Below are 19976 nucleotides of genomic sequence, written 5' to 3'. Positions count from 1 at the left end.
TATGCACATAATAATTATCTCCTTTACTATCATCCCAGCAAGTCAACATATTAGTGGAGCATGCATAGCATCTTAGAGGGAAGAATTCCTGGGATAACCCACATAGTGTAGCTATTCCCTTCACCTTAGGTTACAAAAGCAAAAGGAATGCATATAGCAGATCTTACATCTTCCAAAAAGAACAAGCTTCCCTTTCTCTAAACAACCCTGCACTGAAGATAAGATAGTCTTATTGCTTTTGAGACACTTCATCAAATCCCCTTCCTTCTACTGGGTTCTAGTTATATGTCAACTGTGACTAGGGAAAACTGACTAAAGTTGTGTAGTCAGGTAAAAACAACTCAAGAGTCCCTGAAATAAAAACTGGTAATTATCTGAATCAAAGCTAGGTAGATTCACAACCCTCCTTTTAAGATGTTGTTCTATTGTTTTGGGGATCCAGGACCTCAGACTTAGAAAGAAAGCTAGGTGATAATGTAAGAGGATGTTTAGAGGTTTCTACTCAATAACAACATGTCATTGATTTCACACACTTAAAATGGTATCTATAACTAACATTTGTGGCATGATTTATGGTTTGCAAACTGTATATATTTTGTAACTAATATTGTATAAGCAGCTTTTAATCATTCATTATTTGGGTTCATAATACTTGCATACACAGATACACATACAAATCCAGACATTCACAGACTATTTGACTAAAAATATACACACATACATATACAGATACACATATGCATTCACAAATTGGAGAGATTATAACCAATAGGTAAACATACATAAATATTTTTAGAGGAAATACACATATAGTCTATGTGTACATATGCATCTGCGGTCCCTGAGCCTTCTTGGTTTTTTTCCCCTACTTATAAATTGCTGATCTGGATTCAGATTCAGGAAATTTTGACCTGTCTACTAGTTCTCCTTTTACCTATTAGACCATTTTCCAATTCTCTTCATTTTAATGCCCTCTAATAATAAATGCCCCCCCAACCAAGGCTTTGTTATGAATTATATCCTCTTCTCCTTCTATACTATTTCACTTATTGATCCCATTAGGACCCATGGATTCAATTTTATTCTCTAGGCTAAAGATTCTCAAATCTATTTATCTAAACCTAATCTCTCTGTTGACCTTTAGTCTCACATCTATCTCTAACTGCCTATTGAACATATTGAACTAGATTTCCCATAAACATATTAAACTTAATTCTTCCAGAACTGAACTCATCTTTATCCCCCAAATTCTCCCTTCTTTCTTCCTTCCTGCCTATTATTGATGAGGGTAAAACCATCTACCCACTACCCCAGACTCATAACTGAGTTATCATCTTTGAACACTTAATCCACCCTTCAATATCAAATGTATTGCTAAGCTTTCCAGTTTTGCCTTCATTACATTTCTCACATGCTCTCTTCTCTCATTTGACAATGGTACCACTCTCTTCATCACTTCACATCCAAACTATTGCAATAGTCTGCTGATTGGTGCTATTCAATCATTTCATGTCCAACTTTGTGGCCCAATTTGGGGTTTTCTTTGTAAAGATACTGGAGTGGTTTGCCATTTCCTTCTCCAATTCATTTTGCGAATGAGGAAATTCTGACTAACCGGATTGAATGACTTGCCCAGAATCACATAGTGAGTGTCTGAGGCCATATTTGAACTCATAAAGAGGAGTCTTCCTTACACCAGACACGATATTCAATTCACTGCACCACCAAGCTGCCTTCTGATGGTTGGGAATCATGCTCTCCCCACTCTAGCCAGTCTCCCAGTCTGTTACTAAAGTGATCTGACCATGTCATCTTCCTAAGCATTAAACTTCCTTGACTCTCTAAAACCTGACATTTTAAAATCCTTTGACATTCAAAATCTATCACAATCAGTCCACTCCCCAGGTTTATATTGTGCCCCCAGGTACTCTGCCTTCACTGACACTGGCCTTCTTGCTATTCCTCATACAAAACATCTCTTGAGTCTGAGAATTTTGATTTGTTGTTCCCCACGCCAGAATTCCTCTTTCTCCTTATCTCCATTTTTTAGATTCCCTGACTTCTTCCAAGTCCCAGCTGAATTCTTACCTTCTACAGTGAACATTTTCCAGCTGTTCTCAATTGTAGTGGCTTCTCTCTATTGATTATCTCCAAATATAACCTGTTTGTACATAGTTGTCCAATGTCTCCCCCATTTTACCAGGAACTTCTTGAGAACAGGGAATTTATTTTTGCCTTTTTTGGGCAACTTCATTTCTCAACCCAGGGCTTGGCATCCTGTATGTATTTAGTAAATCTTTATTACCTGATTGACTGGACTCTAATTAGAAGTGACTTCCCTTATACTGACAGTCTGGCAACTCAGTGACAATTTACTCATGGCTAGGACTATGGCTCATGTATGAGTCTTTTCAAAGTGGAAGAGTTAAATAGGTACTTAAAATGCCTATGAGTTGAGTATGAGAAAATTATTTTATTCCTAATTTTATTCATTTTAGTTATATCCAACTTTATGATTCCATTTGGGATTTTCTTGGCAAAGATAATCAAGTGGTTTATCATTTTCTTCTCTTAGTTCAATTTACAGATAAGGAAACTGAGGTAAGCAAGGTTAAGGTGATTTCCTGAGGATCGTGCAGCTAGTAAGTGTTTGAGGTCAGATTTGAAAACTGGAAGAGGAGTTTTCTTGATTCCAAACACTGTGCTCTATTCAAGAGAAATCCCCCAAATAGAAAAAAAAGGTCTATGTATATTAACAAATGTCTAAAATGAGACTCAGCAACTTAACTTATAACTAATGCTACAATCAACTACAAGGCTAGCAGTTAAGCCTCATTCATATTTAAAGGAGTTTGAAAGATTAGACAATTCTGTAATTAGTCATTTTCCACTTCATCTTATATCATTCCAATCAATTCTGCTGGTAAGCTAATCTCTCAAATGTCACAGCAGTAGTAGACTTCTCCTTACACCTCCTTCCATTTCTAGGAATCATACTCATAAGCCTCCCAGAACATTTACATTTTTCGAAATTCATAATATTATTACTAGTCCTGGACATTTCTTCCATTGAATATTAGTTCACTTAAAATCAAGAAAGAGCAAGCACAAAAAAGCAGAAATATATATTTAATGATAATAACTAACATTTCTATAATACCTAGGAACTGTGCTGAGAACTTTAGAACTATTTCATTTGATCCTTTATGGGGATAAAGCAAGTGCACCCACTCTGGGGGGTATATCTAGAATCTGGCTACACACTTCACTGCTGTAAAGAAAAAAGGACTCCAAGAGTCAAATGCCTTATTTTTGTATATCCTCTGTGTCTTCTGATTCAGTAGTCAAACTGTAGATCCAATGCAAATCCCAGGGTGGCACAATGCAAGAAATAAGAATCCCAAGCTTCTTTGGATACACCTATAAAAAGAAAAGAGAGAAGAGCATAAAAACATGTTAATGTTGTTACGTGTATGTATATATGGAAAGTGAAAGGGAAAAATAAAAAAAATAGACAGAGAAAGGAGAATAAGCAAGAGAGACAAAAAAGACAGAGGAAATTATTTTTATAGGTAGAATTCTAATAAGCATTTTTTCATATACTTGGATTTTTACTGAGTCTAGGTAGACAGATTTCTTATGAAGGACTAATTGCCTCAGTGTTCTGGAAGAGGTTTTGTTGCATTTCAAGATCAAAGGTCTTAATAACATTCTATTTATGCAAAGAAAATTTAGAGAAACTTGGGACTTCTGGGGTGGAACCAAGATGAAACTTGAAGATGAAACTAAGATGCTCCTGGAGTTTTTCCCTACCAAAGATAAATGAAGCTTCTGAACAGACATTCGAGCTATAGATTCAACCAAGAAAAAGAGGAGATTACAAGGAGTTTTCAATGGTAAACATCATGGAGGATCTTCAGTGAAGGCCTGTCTCTTTGGGGGAAAAAGGGGAAGTAAAGCCCAGGAGGTGGGAGAGCAGGAAAACCAGTGGGACACTTTAAGCCACAGTCCAGTCCAGGTCCCTATAATTTGACAACAGCAGAGATCCAACAGTGAGGGTCCCAACCACAAACAAAATCTGTACCTGGGAACACTGGGGCAACAGACAGGACTGAGTTGGGAATAAACCACCACTAAGTCAGAACCTGGACACAAAGAAAGAAATAAACCTCTGTAAAGGCAAGGCCTGGACAGCACAGGCAACATCTTGGCCAATGACAAGCCAGGGATCAGACCTGCAGTCCCAACATAAGAAAAATCTTGGATTTATACTCTCCATACCCCAGGAGAAGAGCTAAAACAACAAAGGTGAGCATGAAAAATAAAAGAGTGCTCACTAAAGGAAAACTACTTTGCAGATAAAGATGATTATAATGCCATGTCTGAGGAAGAAATCAGTGAAAAATCATTCACTGGGGAAGTCTTGAAAGAGTCTATGAATTGTGCCCATCAATTGGGAAATGGCTAAACAAGTTATGGTACATGAATATTACGGAATATTGTTATTCTATAAGAAACCATAAATGGTTGAACTCTAGAGAGGCATGGAATGAGTTACAGGATCTGATGCTGAGCGAAAGGAGCAGAACCAAGAGAACAATATACACATCAACATCATGATAAAATGATCAATCTTCATGGAAGGAATTCCTCTCAGCAATTCATAGTGTTAACTGAGCTATGTACAATGTTATCCCTATTCAGAGGAAGAAAAACAAAGCAAAGCAAAAACAAAAAGCAATCCTTCAGAATCTGATGAATACTTTATAAAAATTATCTTATGTATCACTTTCCCTTAATCCTAATTCCTCATACTGAAAATGACTAATTTGTAAACATATTTATCAAAATATACAATGCTATATACATATAGCAGAGGGGAGGGGGTGGGAAGGGAGGGTGGAAGGAAATTTTGTAACTTAAAAATATACATGTGCAAATGAAAATGAAAATTAAAAAAAGAGCCCATGATTTGGACTTAAATCTTAAAGTTCTTAGAAGAGCTTAAAAAGAATTTAAAAAACAAAGAAGAGAAGAAGAAAAATGTAAAAAAAGAAATCAAAGTCATGCAGGAAAATTATGAAATTGACCAGAGAATTCAACACTTTTAAAAAGGAAACACAAAAAGTAGAATTGAAAAGAATAGAAATCAAATGAATCCATGAGATTACAAGATTCTATCAAGCAAAATTAAAAGTTTGAAAAATTGAAGAAAACATAAAGTACCTTTTAGGAAAGACAAACAATCTAGAAAATAGATCCAAAAGGGATAATCTACAAATCATCAGACTACAAAAAGGCCTAGATAAAAAACACACAAGCAAACAAAAACCAGAAAATATCATGCAAGAAATTATCAGGGCAAACTGTCCAAATCTGCTAGAACAAGAAGACAATATTATCACTGAAAGAATACACAGAACCCCTCCAGAAAGAGGCCCCAGGACAAAAAACTCCAAGGGTTATTATAGTCAAATTCCAGAACCCTCAAATAAAGGAAAAATACTACAAGTAGAAAAAAGGAAATGCTTTACCTACAAAGGAAACACAATCAGACTCACACAGGACCTAATAAATCTCAGCATTGCATAACCAGAGAACATGGAATAATATATATGGGAGACTAAAGAACCTGGGAATACCATCAAGAATTTACTACCCTGCAATATACTAGAACTATACTGTCAGGGAAAAGATGGATATTGAACGAAATAGAGGTCTTCCAGAATTTCCTGACACAAAATGCAGAACAGAACAGAGAATTCACTCAACAAATGCATGACTCAAGAGAGGCATAAAAAAGGTAAATGAAAAGGGGAAGGAAAAAACAAAATGAAACAAATACTAGTCAAGATCATAAAATTATACAACCCTAAAAAAGGAAGATATAACACTTCTAATTCTTGAGAATTTTACTTCTCTGAGGATGAGTCAAATATCTTAGGATAAAGGGTTAAATATAATTGAAGGGATAGCACTTATAGAACATGGTTATAGTTGGTCTTGTGTCTCCATTGAAGAAGTCCAAGTTGAGATTACTTTGTGATGAAAAATCCTGATGAAAAGCAGGGATATTAAATCTAAATTTGAATGACTCAGTATCCTTTGAACCATTTTAATTCTGTTTTGCTAACAAAGTTTAGCAGTTTCTCTGGTGAGGGCACCATAAGCAGAGCAGTCCTGAATCACTGCCTCCCATAACTTACAATCATTTGTAAAATACTTAAGAGAGACTTTCAGAGCCTCCCATTACTTATAGTCCTTTGAGATTCTTGTAATTAATTAAATCAGGGTTTGATTGAATCTTTATTTTACTTAACAAAAGTTTAAGTACTCTCGGTGAGGAGAGAGTTGAAGTATGGAAGAAAAATAGACTTTGGGGGGAGAGGTGCAAATAGTTCATGAAAGGATTTGGATGATATTTTGGTTCTGAAGATTGTGTGTCCTTGGAGGGTATTTGAAAAGGAGGAAAGGTAAAAAATGATTATAATATATATAATGTAACTCAAGACTCATGAAAAGTGTACTTCTAAGGAGACAGAAAATGGGAGGGTGCTTAGTGACTTTGAGACAATGTTACTTATCAAACAATCAATCAATCAAGTGATCAACCAATGCTTGATGATACCTGATTAATAGTACTTGAGTAATAAATAACTCTGGATGAAGAGGCACAAACCTTTATGATTACAGAGGGAAAGAAGGAAGGGTGTGAACACTGAGTAAATTCAATTCAATAGATTTGTCCCAGAGAGGGAACAAGATACATTTCCACTTGGTTTTAAAAATCTATTCTACTTTATTGGGAAGGGGGGGATGGGCAAAGGGGAAGACAAGTGAAGAAGGGACTGATAAAAGGTAAGGTGAAGGTACAAGTGAAAATAAATTGAAAGTTAAATTTTAAAAGAAAAGTTAAAGTAGAAAGGGAATAAAACTTTGGTGAAGAGGAATAAGAAAAAAAGGAAACAAAAATATGAATATAGAAAGATAGCATGGAGGGAAATACAGAATTAGTAATCTTAACTGTAAATGTGAATGGGATGACCTGTCCATAAAACAGAAGTAGATAGCAGAATGAATTAAAAACCAGAATCTGACAATATGTTTTCACAAGAAATGCATTTAAAACTGAGAGATACACAGGGATGGAGCAAAATATATTATGCTTCAGGTGAAGTAAAGAAAAATCAGGAGTAGTGATCCTGATCTCATATAAAGAAAAAGCAAACATCAGTCTCATTATCCTCTTAAGAGGTTCCATTGGTAATAAAGCTATATCATCACCAAACATGTATGCATCTAGTGGTATAGCATCCAAATTCCTATGAATATTTTGGAACATGTGAAACCTTTCCCATTTTTAATGATTTTTTCCGGATATAGGCCTACAATTGGAATTGTTGTGTCAAATGAAATGAACATTTTTATTCCTCTTTGGGCATAGTTCAATATTATTTTCCAGAAATGTTGGATCCATTCACAACTCCACAAGCATTGCTTCAATATCTCAATTCTCCCATGAACTCTCCAACATTGATCATTTTCCCTTTTTCTCATCTAGTCCAATATGATAGGTGGGAGGTGATACTTCATTATTTTGACTTTCATTTCTCTAATCAATAATGTTATGGAGCATTTTTCATATAAATATATATTTTTTTCTTCATTTGAAACTGTCTATTCATATCCTTTGACCATTTATCAATTGTGGAATGACTGCAATTCTCTCTATATATTTTAGAAATGAGACATTTAACAGAACTCCTAGTTGTGAATATTGTTTCCCAGTTTTATGCTGTGCTTCCAATTTTGCCAGCATTGATTTTATTAGTGCAAAATCTTTATATTTAAACACAGTCAAAATCATTGATTTTGCATTTTTAATGTATTCTAATTCTTGTTTGGTCATAAATTCATCCCCTTTTCATAGATCTGATAGAGTATTTTTTGGTCCTCTACTTTATCTATGGTGTCACCATTTATATCTAAATCCTGCACCCATTTTGACCTTAATTTAATATAGGGTATGAGATGTGGGTCTATGCCTAGTTTTTGCCAAACTAGTTTCCCGTTTGCCCAACAATTTTTGCCAAATAGTGAGTTCTTATCCCAGAAACTGATGTCTATGGGTTTGTCAAATAGTAGATCGCTGTAGTCATTTACTGTGCCTTCTTTTGAACTGATCCTAATACACTGATCCATTACCCTATTTCTTAATCAGTACCAGGCAGTTTTGATGACTGTCACTTTATAGTATAATTTTAGATCTGATAGAGCTAGGCCAATTTCCTTTACATTTTTTTCATCAGTTCCCTTGCTATACTTGACCTTTTGTTGTTCCAGATGAATTTTGTTACTATAGTTTCTAGCTATGTAAAATAATTATTAGGTAGTCTGATTGATATGACACTGAATAAGTAACTTAATTTGGGTAGAATTGTCATTTTGATTATATTAGCTTGACCTAACCATGAGCAATTGACATTTTTCCAATTATTTTGATCTGACTTTATTTGGGTGAGAAGTGCTTTATAATTGTGTTCATGCAGTTTCTGTATTTTCCTTGGGAAGTATTTTCCCAAGTATTTAATGTTAACTATAGTTACTTTAAATGGAATTTATCCTTCTGTCTCTTGCTTTTGGGTTAAATTATATATATATATATATATATATATATATATATATATATATATATATATATATGCTGATAATTTTCGTGGGTTTATTTTATATTCCTCTATTTTGCTGAATTTGTTAATTGTTTCAAGGAGTTTTTAAGATGATTTTCTTGGTTTCTATACATATACCGTCATATCATCTGCAAAGCCTTGCTTCCTCATTGCCAATTCTGATTTCTTTGATTTCTTTTTCCTGATCTTATTGGTAAAACTATCATTTCTAATAGTATATAGAATAGTAATGATGGTGATAATGGACATCCTTGTTTCACTGCTAATTTCATGGTAAATACTCTGAGTTTATTCCCATTACATATAATATTTGTAGATGGTTTTAGATAGATACTATTTATTATTTCAAGTATAACTCCATTTATTCCTAAACTTTTTTTTAACAAGACTGGATATTTATCAAGGGTTTAATCATCCCTGCCATCCTGGTATAAATCCTATTGATCGTGGTGTATTATCCTAGTGATAACTTTCTGTAGTCTCATTTGCTAAAATATTTTTTAAGATTTTTGCATAAATATTTATTAAGAGATTGGTCTATAATTTTCTTTGTCTGTTTTTTTTCTCCCTGGTTGAAGTATCAGCACCATGTTGGTGTCAAAAAAAGGAGTTTGGCAGAATTCCTTTCTTTCTTATTTTTAAAAGTTATTTATGTAGAATAGGAATTAATTGTTCCTCAAATGTTTGATCAAATTCACTTGTAGAATTGGAGACTTTTGTTTAGGGAGTTTATTGATGGTGTCTTCAATTTCTTCATATGAAATGGGGTCATTTATGTAATTTATTTTCCTCTTCTGTTAGTCTGGGCAGTTTTTTTGTTTTTGTAAATATTCATCTAATTCACTCATATTATCCAATTTCTTGGCAAACAGTTCAGTAACATAGCTCTGAGTTATCGCTTTAATTTCCTCCTCAGTTTTGATACTGGTAATTTGGTTATTTTCTTTCTTTTTTTAAAATTGGATTAACCATAGGTTTGTCTATTTTATTGGCTTTTTCATAAAACATGTCTAACGTAAAATGTGTAAGTACAATGTTAACCTGAATGTTTGCCACTGAGGGAAGTGTGGTGGGAAGGCAGGGTGGAAGGAAATTTTAGAACTTAAAAATATACATATGCATATGGATGAATGTTGAAAACTTTTCATAGCATGCATTTGTTAAATTCCTTTTTCTACTCAATGTCTTCTTAAGAATTTTGTAAGGTGATGTGATCTATACATTAACTTTTTTTTCTGCAATGTCTAGCAATTGTATGTTTATCTTGACTTTATCCTTGGTTGTATTTCCTGTCTGAAAACTAATAAATTATGGGGCAGCTAGGTATCCCAGTGTATGGAGGATGGTGATAATGGACATCCTTGTTTCACTGTCCTAGAGTCAGGAGGACCTAAGTTTAAATTAGACCTCAGACACTTAATAATTACCTAGCTGTGTGATTTTGGGCCAGTCACAACCCCATTACCTTGCAAAAACAAATAAATTATGTATTTAATGAGTAAAATTATATCTAGTTATTTTAGTCATCTCATTGCTGGCTGCTCATTTGCATTGATGGGTCTTTTCTAGAAATGGTGACTTCAGTGTCTTTACTTTTGCAGTTTCCCATTTTTAAGTAGGCAGTTTGTTTAAATAGTTTAGGTTGTAGCTGTTATAATTGCATATGCATTCTTTCTTTTAATTGCATTGCTTCTTTCAGTCCACTTGCTGGATTTTCTCCTTAATCTGGTAATTCTGGAGTTTGGCTACTCTTGGGAATTTTAATTTTGGGACGCCTTTCAAGAGGTGAATGATGGATGCTTTCCAATGACTTTTTTTTAATCCTCTGGTTCCAGGATATCAAGACAATTCTCCTTGACTATTTCCTGAAGAATACTTCCAGGCTCTTTTTTTGACATGGTTTTCAAGTAGTCATATATTTAAATTATCTGTTCTGGTGCTATTTAAGAGGTCAGTTATTTTACCAATGAGGTAATTTAATTCTATTTTTTTCTTTTGCTTAACAGATTCTTGATGTCTCATGAAGTCACTAGCTTCCATTAATCCTAATCTATTTTTCAGGGAGGTATATTCTTCATTTAGCTTTTTCATCTCCTTTTCCATTTGATCAATTCTATTTTTAAAGGAGTTGAAAAATAATTTTGGAATTCATTTTTTAAAAATTTGAGTTCCAAATTCTCTCTCTTTTGTCCTCCCCATTTCCTTCATTGGGAACCTAGCAATTCAATATAGATTACTTTTATGTAGTCAAGCAAAACATACAGTTAAAAAAGGATGCTTCAAACTGTTTTCAGACACCATCAGTTCTTTGGGGTTGGATAGCATTTTTCATCTTAAGACCTTGATAGTTGTCTTGGATCATTGTATGGCCAAGAATAGTGAAGTCATTCACAGTTGATCGTCTTAATATATATATATATATATATATATATATATATATATATATATATATATATATATATATATATGTATAGTACCCGTTTGTGCAAATATTTCCAGGTTTTTCTGAGAGCATCCTGTATATCATTTCCAACAGAAAAATAGTATTCTATCACAATGACACATGACAATTTGTTTAACCATTCTTCAATTGATAGATATCCCTTCAGTTTCTTTTTCTAAATATTTCTAGTAGTTCTTTTTAAATTTTTTTAAATTTATTTTAACCATTTGCACATGCATATTTTCAAGTTACAAAATTTCTTTCTACCTTCCCTTCCTACTCTCCTCCCCTCAACAAGTAGTCTAGTTAACATTGTACATTCATATTTTTATGAACAGGAACAAATTAGTATTAGTTATTCTTGGTATGAGGAAATAGGATTAAGGGAAAGAGATCCATAAGAGATCATTTTTATAAAGTATTCAACAGATACCGAAGGGTTGTTTGTGTATTTGTGTATATATTTATGTTTTGTTTTGTTTTCCTTCTTCTGAAAGAGGTTAACATAGTCCATAGTCAGTTTAATACAGTTGTCCTAGCATCAGCTTTTTTCATCTCACATTGTTGTTGTTGATGTGGACAGTTTTCTCTTGGTGCTACTCCCTTCACACAGCATCAGATCCCATATGTCATTCTGTCCTTCTCTAGTGTCTAACCATTTATGGTTTCCTATAGAGCAATAGTATTCCATAGTATTCATGTACTATAAGTTGTTTAGCCATTCCCCATCCCCCAATTTCCAACTCTTTGCCCTTATGGAAAAGGGCTGCTATGAATACTTTGGAAGCTGTAGGACTTTTCCATTTTTATGATTTCTTCTGTATATATAGATTTAGAATTATAATTGCTGGTTCAAAAGGTATTGCTCTTTGGGCATAGTTCCAGATTGCTCTCCAGAAAGGTTGGATCTGTTCACACTAGCAATGCATCAATGTCTCAATCCTCTCACTACCTCTCCAAAATTGATCATTTTCACTTTTTTTCATCTTGGTCAATCTTATAGATGTGAGATGATATCTCATTGTTGTTTTAATTTACATTTCTCTAATCAATAATGATTTGGAACATTTTTCATATGATTATATATAGCTTTTACTACTTTATTTGAAAACTGTCTGTTCATATCCTTGACCAATTGCCAATTATATCCCTTCAATCCCTGACACCAGAAAAGAGTTCTAAAAATATTCTCTTTTTTGCTTTTTTTCAAATAGGAGGAAAATGAGCCATTAATGCACTGTTAGTGGAGTTGTGAACTGATTCAACCATTCTGTAGAATGATTTGGAATTATTCCCACAGGAATAAAAATGCCTTTGACCTAGAAATACCACTACCAGGTCTGTTTTCAAAAGATATTGCATGACTTATAAATAAGGATGTCCAAAAGAATGTTCTGAAGCAGATTTTGAGATTAGAGTTCAGAAAAGTCACTAGAACTGAATCTTTAGATCTGTCCAACTCACAGTGTAGAGAAAGAAGAGAAGAGGGGCCCAGGAAAGAATGCTGGAGGTCATCCACAGTTATTGGGAGTGAAATGGATGAAGGATGAGCACAAAAGCCTGAGAAGACAGATTTAGATAAATAGAAAGAGCAGAGAGCAATTTCACAAGTCTAGACTAGGGAGAATATCCAGATTATGAGTAAGATTGGTACAAAAAACAAAACATAAATATATACACAAATACACAAACAACCCTTCGGTATCTGTTGAATACTTTATAAAAATGATCTCTTATGGATCTCTTTCCCTTAATCCTATTTCCTCATACCAAGAATAACTAATACTAATTTGTTCATGTCCATAAAAATATGAATGTACAATGTTAACTAGACTACTTGTTGAGGGGAGGAGAGTAGGAAGGGAAGGTAGAAAGAAATTTTGTAACTTGAAAATATGCATGTGCAAATGGTTAAAATAAATTTTAAAAAAATTTAAAAAGAACTACTAGAAATATTTAAAAAAAGAAACTGAAGGGATATCTATCAATTGAAGAATGGTTAAACAAATTGTCATGTGTCATTGTGATAGAATACTATTTTTCTGTTGGAAATGATATACAGGATGCTCTCAGAAAAACCTGGAAAGATTTGCATGAACGGGTACTATATATATATATATATATATATATATATATATATATATATATATATATATATATATATATATATACATGGGTAAATATAGTAACTCCAATATTCTCTATTTTATATGTGAGAAATTTCAGGCTTGATGGGCTAAGTAACTTAACCTTGGTCATACATTTAGTTAGTGCTGACTTGGGAGCAGTCTCTCCAGATTATAAAACCATAAATTTTACTACCATACCACATTGTGTCTCAAAGAATTTACTGTTGGATAATTTTAAATACCCTTGATATCACAGTCAGTCTCCTCTGGTTCCAAAACTATGTATCTTCTTATGCATATGCAAAATGATATACGTGTATATATACACATATATACCCACAAATATATATTTGTGTCTATTCAAATTCTCATATACATATATATATATATCATATGTATGTATACAAAGGTCTATCTCTGAATATTATGAATACACATATACAAATCATAGATACATACACAAAATGTATACACATACATACATGCACACATGGATATGCACGTTGATATAGACACCAGACATCCTACATGAATATGCACACTGATATAGACCCAAGACATTCTACATGGATATGCACATTGATATAAACACCAGACATAGTACAAGTGCATGCATGCATGCATAAACGTCAGCATGCACATAAGACACACTGTACATGTGTGTAATATATTATATATACTGCATAAAAATATGTATATATATATGTATATATATATATATGTATATATATATATATATATATATATATATATATATATATACATAAAGTACTTATGTGCAGAGCATTCTGCTAAACATAGAGGATACAAAAAAATAATTAAAACAGTCCCTGTTCTCAAGGAATTCACATTCTCATGGGGAAGAAAGCATATGAAAGACTTCAGTCTCACATTTTGTAGGGAGCTCCCATAATCCTTAGGGTATAGCAAAACATACTCTTTCTTTAATGTGATTTCTTCTGATAAAATCATATCAGTTTTTGATGTTGAACCATTTGAAAGTAGTAATAACACTGTGTGATAAAAATGGTCTTTTATGAGTCTTCATTAGTCATGGTTATAGCACCTGCATGAGCAGTCGCTGGTTGCTTCTAGTCCCTGAAAACATTATCATTCTAAAGTCTCTTGGGTTCAAAGTCTTGGACAGTGGCAATCATGGTCCATGGGAAGATGGAACTCAAATTTGTTTTATGATTTGATTTGTTGGCACATGATACCTCCTGTCTGTCAGCTGAAGTAGGCAAACTTGAACTAGGTAAGTCTATTTGCCCCATGAATGGTAGTTACTGACAATAGTTGACCCTTTCTTATCAGGGGGTTGATGGGTGCACTGAAAACAGGACCATGCCAGGGCAGCTAGGTGGTACAGTGAATAGAGCACCTGCCCTGTGGTCAGGAGGACTTGAGTTCAAATTAGATCTCAGACACTTAATACTTACTTAACTGTGTGACTGGGGCAAGCCACTTAACCCAGCTGTTTTGCAAAAAAACAAAAAAGTCTAGAAAATGCTGCTACTCTCAGATCTCCTATTCCAATTTACTTGTAGGTGGCACTTGACTATAAATTGTTGCTAAAAATGAGGAGGAAAATGGTTCCCTTGTTAACATTAATTTCTCCTCTCACTGATAGTTATAAGGGCCATGGTAGAAGTAGTTATGGTAGGGTCAGAGACTTTACTATTCTCAAGGTTTTTGTGCTCAAGTTCCTGGATTGTCTACTTCAAGGTCTTAGGGGATATGGTGGTAAAAGTAATGGTAGTTTTACTAGTCAAACAAATGCTACCCATCTTTCCTTTGGGTTACTTTTTTTCAACTTGTAATCTGCCCTGATTGTCTTCAATAAAAGTGGCAAACATCTTTGGTCAAAATGTCTCTTTGTTTAATGTCTTGGTTATAAATAATCACAAATCAAATACATTTTCTTTATAATGTTTTTAAAAGAAGCTTGTGTAATTTTGATTAAGTATGGGAATCACCTTGCTGGATAAAAATTATTGAGGGCATTTTGTCCTACTTAATTGAATGTTTTAAAAATAGCCAACAAACTGGAAACTCAAGGAGACTATTTTCTTTACATCTTTCTGTCAATTATGTGATTATAAAATGGCTTACTCTCTATTATTGCTTGCTAATGCCTTCTTGTTCCCTCCTAAAATTCTCATCAGGGATGTTCTTGCAGCATATGCAGCTTACTGTCATAAACATGATATATACATAGGAAAATAGGTGTAAAATTTTGCAATTATTGATATTATCTTGCTCACATTTTTAGAGGGATAATAATTTTTTCTCTATCTCTCTAGGGTCTCTTTCATCCTTTAGATAAATGAGAATTAGTCCTTTAGTGCCCTTAAAAATTGTGTAATCTCCCCCATGGAATTCTTCCACTCATGTATTCCAGATATTTTCTCTTCTATTTTCTTCAGATCCATTTCCATTTCCTCAAGTAGTGGATACAGAACTCTAATGTTAAAAATCTAAATGTGGTAGCTCTAGACAGAAGGAAAACAAATTGCTATATAATATATACATATATATTACATAGATGTTCTATTTTTTATGTTTGTCTTCCTTCAAATTTATTCCTTAATTTTTCTCAAAATTACTTTCTTTAGGTGGATCTGCTATCAACATTTCCTTAAACTCACTTTTCCTTTTATGATTTCTCAATTTTATCTAAAGAGGTGACACTACAATATCACTTTCTTTGGTACTCTATTAGTATTAGTATTATCACCTTCAAGGAATACTACAATATCACTCTCATTTTCCTTCTCCAAAGAATTTTTTTTAGGTTTTTGCAAGGCAAACGGGGTTAAGTGGCTTGCCCAAGGCCACACAGCTAGGTAATTATTAAGTGTCTGGAACCAGATTTGAACCCAGGTACTCCTGACTCCAGGGCTGGTGCTTTATCCACTATGCCACCTAGCTGCCCCCAAAGATTTTTATAAACTACTTCATAGACTATTATTATAATTTACTGCCAAGCTACTCTGCTAGAGAATGAAATAAAGAATGTTCATCCTAAGGTAGATCTCAAGCACTTTTGGTTTATTCTTTATGGAAATTAGTGCATACCAATTAAATTAGTACAAACTAGGTATAAATCTCTTTTCTCTAATCAGTTACCTATTCCTGACCTTAATAACTCACTTAATAGGTCATGTTGGAGTGGAGTTCAATTGTATAGCCTTTGTTTTTCTCAATTCAATTCATCTTTTATTATATTAATTTTTACCTTTCCTCTAGCAAGTTGGCGATACACACATACACACACACACACACACACACACACACATATATACTGGTACAAAAATGATTTCTTCATCATTGTGGAGATATTTGATGTCTATTAAAATATAATTTATTTTATTTTTATAATGTGTTCATCATTAATACTATTTCAATAATTTTTCTCAAGTAATTAATGCACAATTATTTCATTAAATGATATACCAGGCATTGTCCTAAGTGCTGGAAATACACAGAACTAAACCAAAAATGAAACTGTACATCTTCTCAAATAACTTGAAAGGAATATGAAGAAATTTGTATCAGTATATTTGTTATTGGGTCCAAATCAAAATAATTAAATTGATTTATACAAGAATTATTTTATAATTTTTAGTATTTAAAAATATAATGTACCTTTTTTACTATAGTCCATTACTTCATATTATTTAGCATTGAGTTTGGCACATGATTTATATCTTCACCATGAAATCACACTTTCATTATTAAAAGTTAATTATACCTTTAATGAAGAGCGAATTTTATCATTTATAGCATTGACCATTATTAAAATTACTTTACATTGTTCAACTAGTTCCTAGACAATAGAAATAAGTTTACCTTCATCTCTTAGATGCATTTCTTAATCTTTCATGGTATAAAGCCTGGTACACAGTCATATTGCAGGATTCCATCTCCATTTATGAACTTCTATAATTCTGAAATAATTCTCTCTTTTGTTGTATTAATATATTTATCAGTATCCATCATTTCTTCAGTAAGTCTGTGGCTTCTAGGAACACTAGAATAGAAAAAATGAACCGCCCATTATTATTGGTAATAGATGTTTTATAGTTTAATGAAGATGCGTGCATCTTACAGATTCATTTAGATATCTTCTGATAACAATTTTAACAGTCAATGAAAAAGTGAGCTTCATCAGTAAAATTTACTTTCTCTTCCTTGCCCATAAGTCTTTTTTCCCATAGCAATGAATTGTCCCTCCCTTTTTTTACACAAATGAGCTTTTCACTGTTCTTTCACATTAAAAAAAAAAAAATCTGTGCTCCCATGCAGAAAAATCAAGAACAAGTCATTTAGCTCCAGGTCCCTCTGAATGTCTTTGCTTATTTGGAGGGAGACTAATTATGCTGTTTTCAGCAATTGTTTGACAGGTTTTAATGATTGTTTTGGTTTGTTTTTAACTGCATTTTCCTTTACACTTCAGTTGGACTAATCTTATTTTTTTGTGGCTTTGAATGATGCTTAATATATTTGATTTTTCCCACATCAAAAGACATTTTAAAACCTTTAACAGTCTACAACTTTTGTACATTATTTTGGTGTGATATCACTTTTTGAAAAGCATAGAATTAAGCCAATAAATGGTACTAATGAAGCAAGAGTGAAAGACAAAATAAATCCAATACTCAATGGTTGGAGAGATGAAAATTCAGGGAAGTCATCTCGTGTCAAACTTTTAAGTCTTAGATCAATAGAAGCACAAATGTATGGCCATTTTTGTCACAAAATGAAATATTGAAATTACTGTTTATCCCTAGTAATTTGAAACCATTAGTAGTAAATATATTTTTTAAAGTATACAATGTAATTTCAAGAAGGAACATTAACAGCTGGAGAAACCCAGGAACATTCTACTGAAGGTAGGATTCAAGATGACCTTTGACGAAAGTGAACAAAAGGCGAATTTGAATAGCAAGAGAACAGCTCTTAAAAAAGATAGGAAGTAGAAAATGGAACGTTGGAGATAGACAAAAGATGGACTCTGATGGAAAGTTAAGTCTAACAAGACTGAAAAGATAGCTTAGAACTAAATGTAAAGAATTCTAGATGCTAACCAAAAGTGTTTTACTTTTATCTTAAAAACTAAAAGGACCATTAAAACTTCATAAGCAAGAAATGACATCATCAAAAATGTCATTGGGGCAGATATATGAAGGAAAAATAAGTCAAAGAGAGAAACTGGATATGAGGAGACAAGTCAGATAACTGTTTCATTAGCCTAGATGAGGAATGTTAAGGGTTTGAATTAAAGTGAGTGTAAGTAGAGAGAAGGGAACAAAAGTGAGAGATGTTTGGGCAGCTAGGTGATGCAGTAGATAGAGCACCAATCGTGGAATCCAGAGGACCTGAATTTAAATATAGGTTCACACATTTACACTACTAGCTGTGTGATCTTGGGCAAGTCACTTAATCCTGAGTGCATTGTATCCAGGGCCATCTCCAGTCATCCTGATTCATATCTGGCCAAGATGCCTCTGGAGAAGAAAGTGAGTCTGGTGAATTAGCATAGCACCCCCTCATTCAAATCCAGTTCATTTGCTTGTCATGGCCTCATCTCACTGATGACTTCAAGAATGAAGGACAAACATTAGACATATAACTGACAAAATTTGGCAACTAATTTTATATTGGAGAGTGAATGTGAATAAAGAGATGGAGATGACTGTTGCATTGGTAACTGAATAGATGGGAGAATGAATAAAAGTAAAGAATTGAGGATGATTGCTAAGTTGCAAGCCTAGATAACTAGAAGAATAGTTATACTCTCAATTGAAAAAAAAAGAAATTAGACGTTGAGAAAAAGAAAAAATGATTTTTTTTTGGAAAATTTAAACTCAAAAGGACTATAGTACATTGAGATAGAAATGTCATGCAAGAGGTTAAAGGTTTAGGACTAGAATTCAGTAGAAGACAAGGTCTAGAAACCAATAATTAAGGGTATCTGGATGGAGCTGATAGCTGAATCCATATGTCCTGATGATGTTATTGTGTGATCACTTATTTCGAAGACAGTATTTATTACACAAATATTTCACTTCAGTGAAACATTTGACTTCTCATTCCTTTCTCATGCTTTCCAATTTACGTATTGTTGTTTTCCTCTATTCCTATCTTTGCACAAAGCCACTATTTTTTTTTTATTTAGTGTTTACTGTCTGCTAGTTGTTGGGCCCAGGTATTGTCTAAGTGGTAAAATATATGATAGTGCAATTTTTAAGACTCTAATCAAATTTTTCATAAAGTTACTTTTCCTCCTTATCATTTGCACTGGATGTTGCTATATAAGTTGCAATTATCTTTAAGGTAGTCTTTTTGAAACAAAAAAATAAAACAAAATTCAGGAAATGAGCAAAAGTCTCATGAAATTATCTTTCTCCCTTCCTTTGGATGCAACATGACACCAACATTTTTATTTTTCTCTCCAAGTAGAATCTATGAGTCATCTTATCCCAGCTGCAATATGCTCCTTCCTTCTCCTTTTCTGTATTTTTCTGCAGTGAGAATATGTCAAGACTGATATCTTTCAGTTATTCAGGTTATTTGTCAGGAAATGATAATGTTTATAGTAACTATAAAATGTTCTTCAAAAATTATTAGAACCTTCTCTTCTCTTTTGACACAATTACTGTGGAAGTTGAAAGGGAATACAAAGAACTTGGGACTAGTTTGTGATTTCAT

The 19976-nt window shown here is 33.2% G+C and overlaps 1 long non-coding RNA gene across 1 annotated transcript in view; it reads right to left on the bottom strand.

Annotated features, from left to right (window-relative positions):
* Positions 1-3166: 3166 nt before the first annotated feature.
* Positions 3167-19976, bottom strand: part of LOC141497339 (uncharacterized) — a 59427-nt gene continuing 42617 nt past the window's right edge. Inside the window, exons 4-5 of the long non-coding RNA XR_012471301.1 lie at positions 17115-17295; positions 3167-3420 (exon numbers count right to left, since the gene is read on the bottom strand). This is a non-coding gene — a long non-coding RNA (uncharacterized LOC141497339). The remainder of the gene's footprint in view (positions 3421-17114; positions 17296-19976) is intronic.

This window comes from Macrotis lagotis, chromosome X (genome assembly GCF_037893015.1).
Source record: "Macrotis lagotis isolate mMagLag1 chromosome X, bilby.v1.9.chrom.fasta, whole genome shotgun sequence".
Classification (NCBI taxonomy): domain Eukaryota; kingdom Metazoa; phylum Chordata; class Mammalia; order Peramelemorphia; family Peramelidae; genus Macrotis; species Macrotis lagotis.
This window is presented reverse-complemented; position numbering and strand designations above follow the sequence as displayed.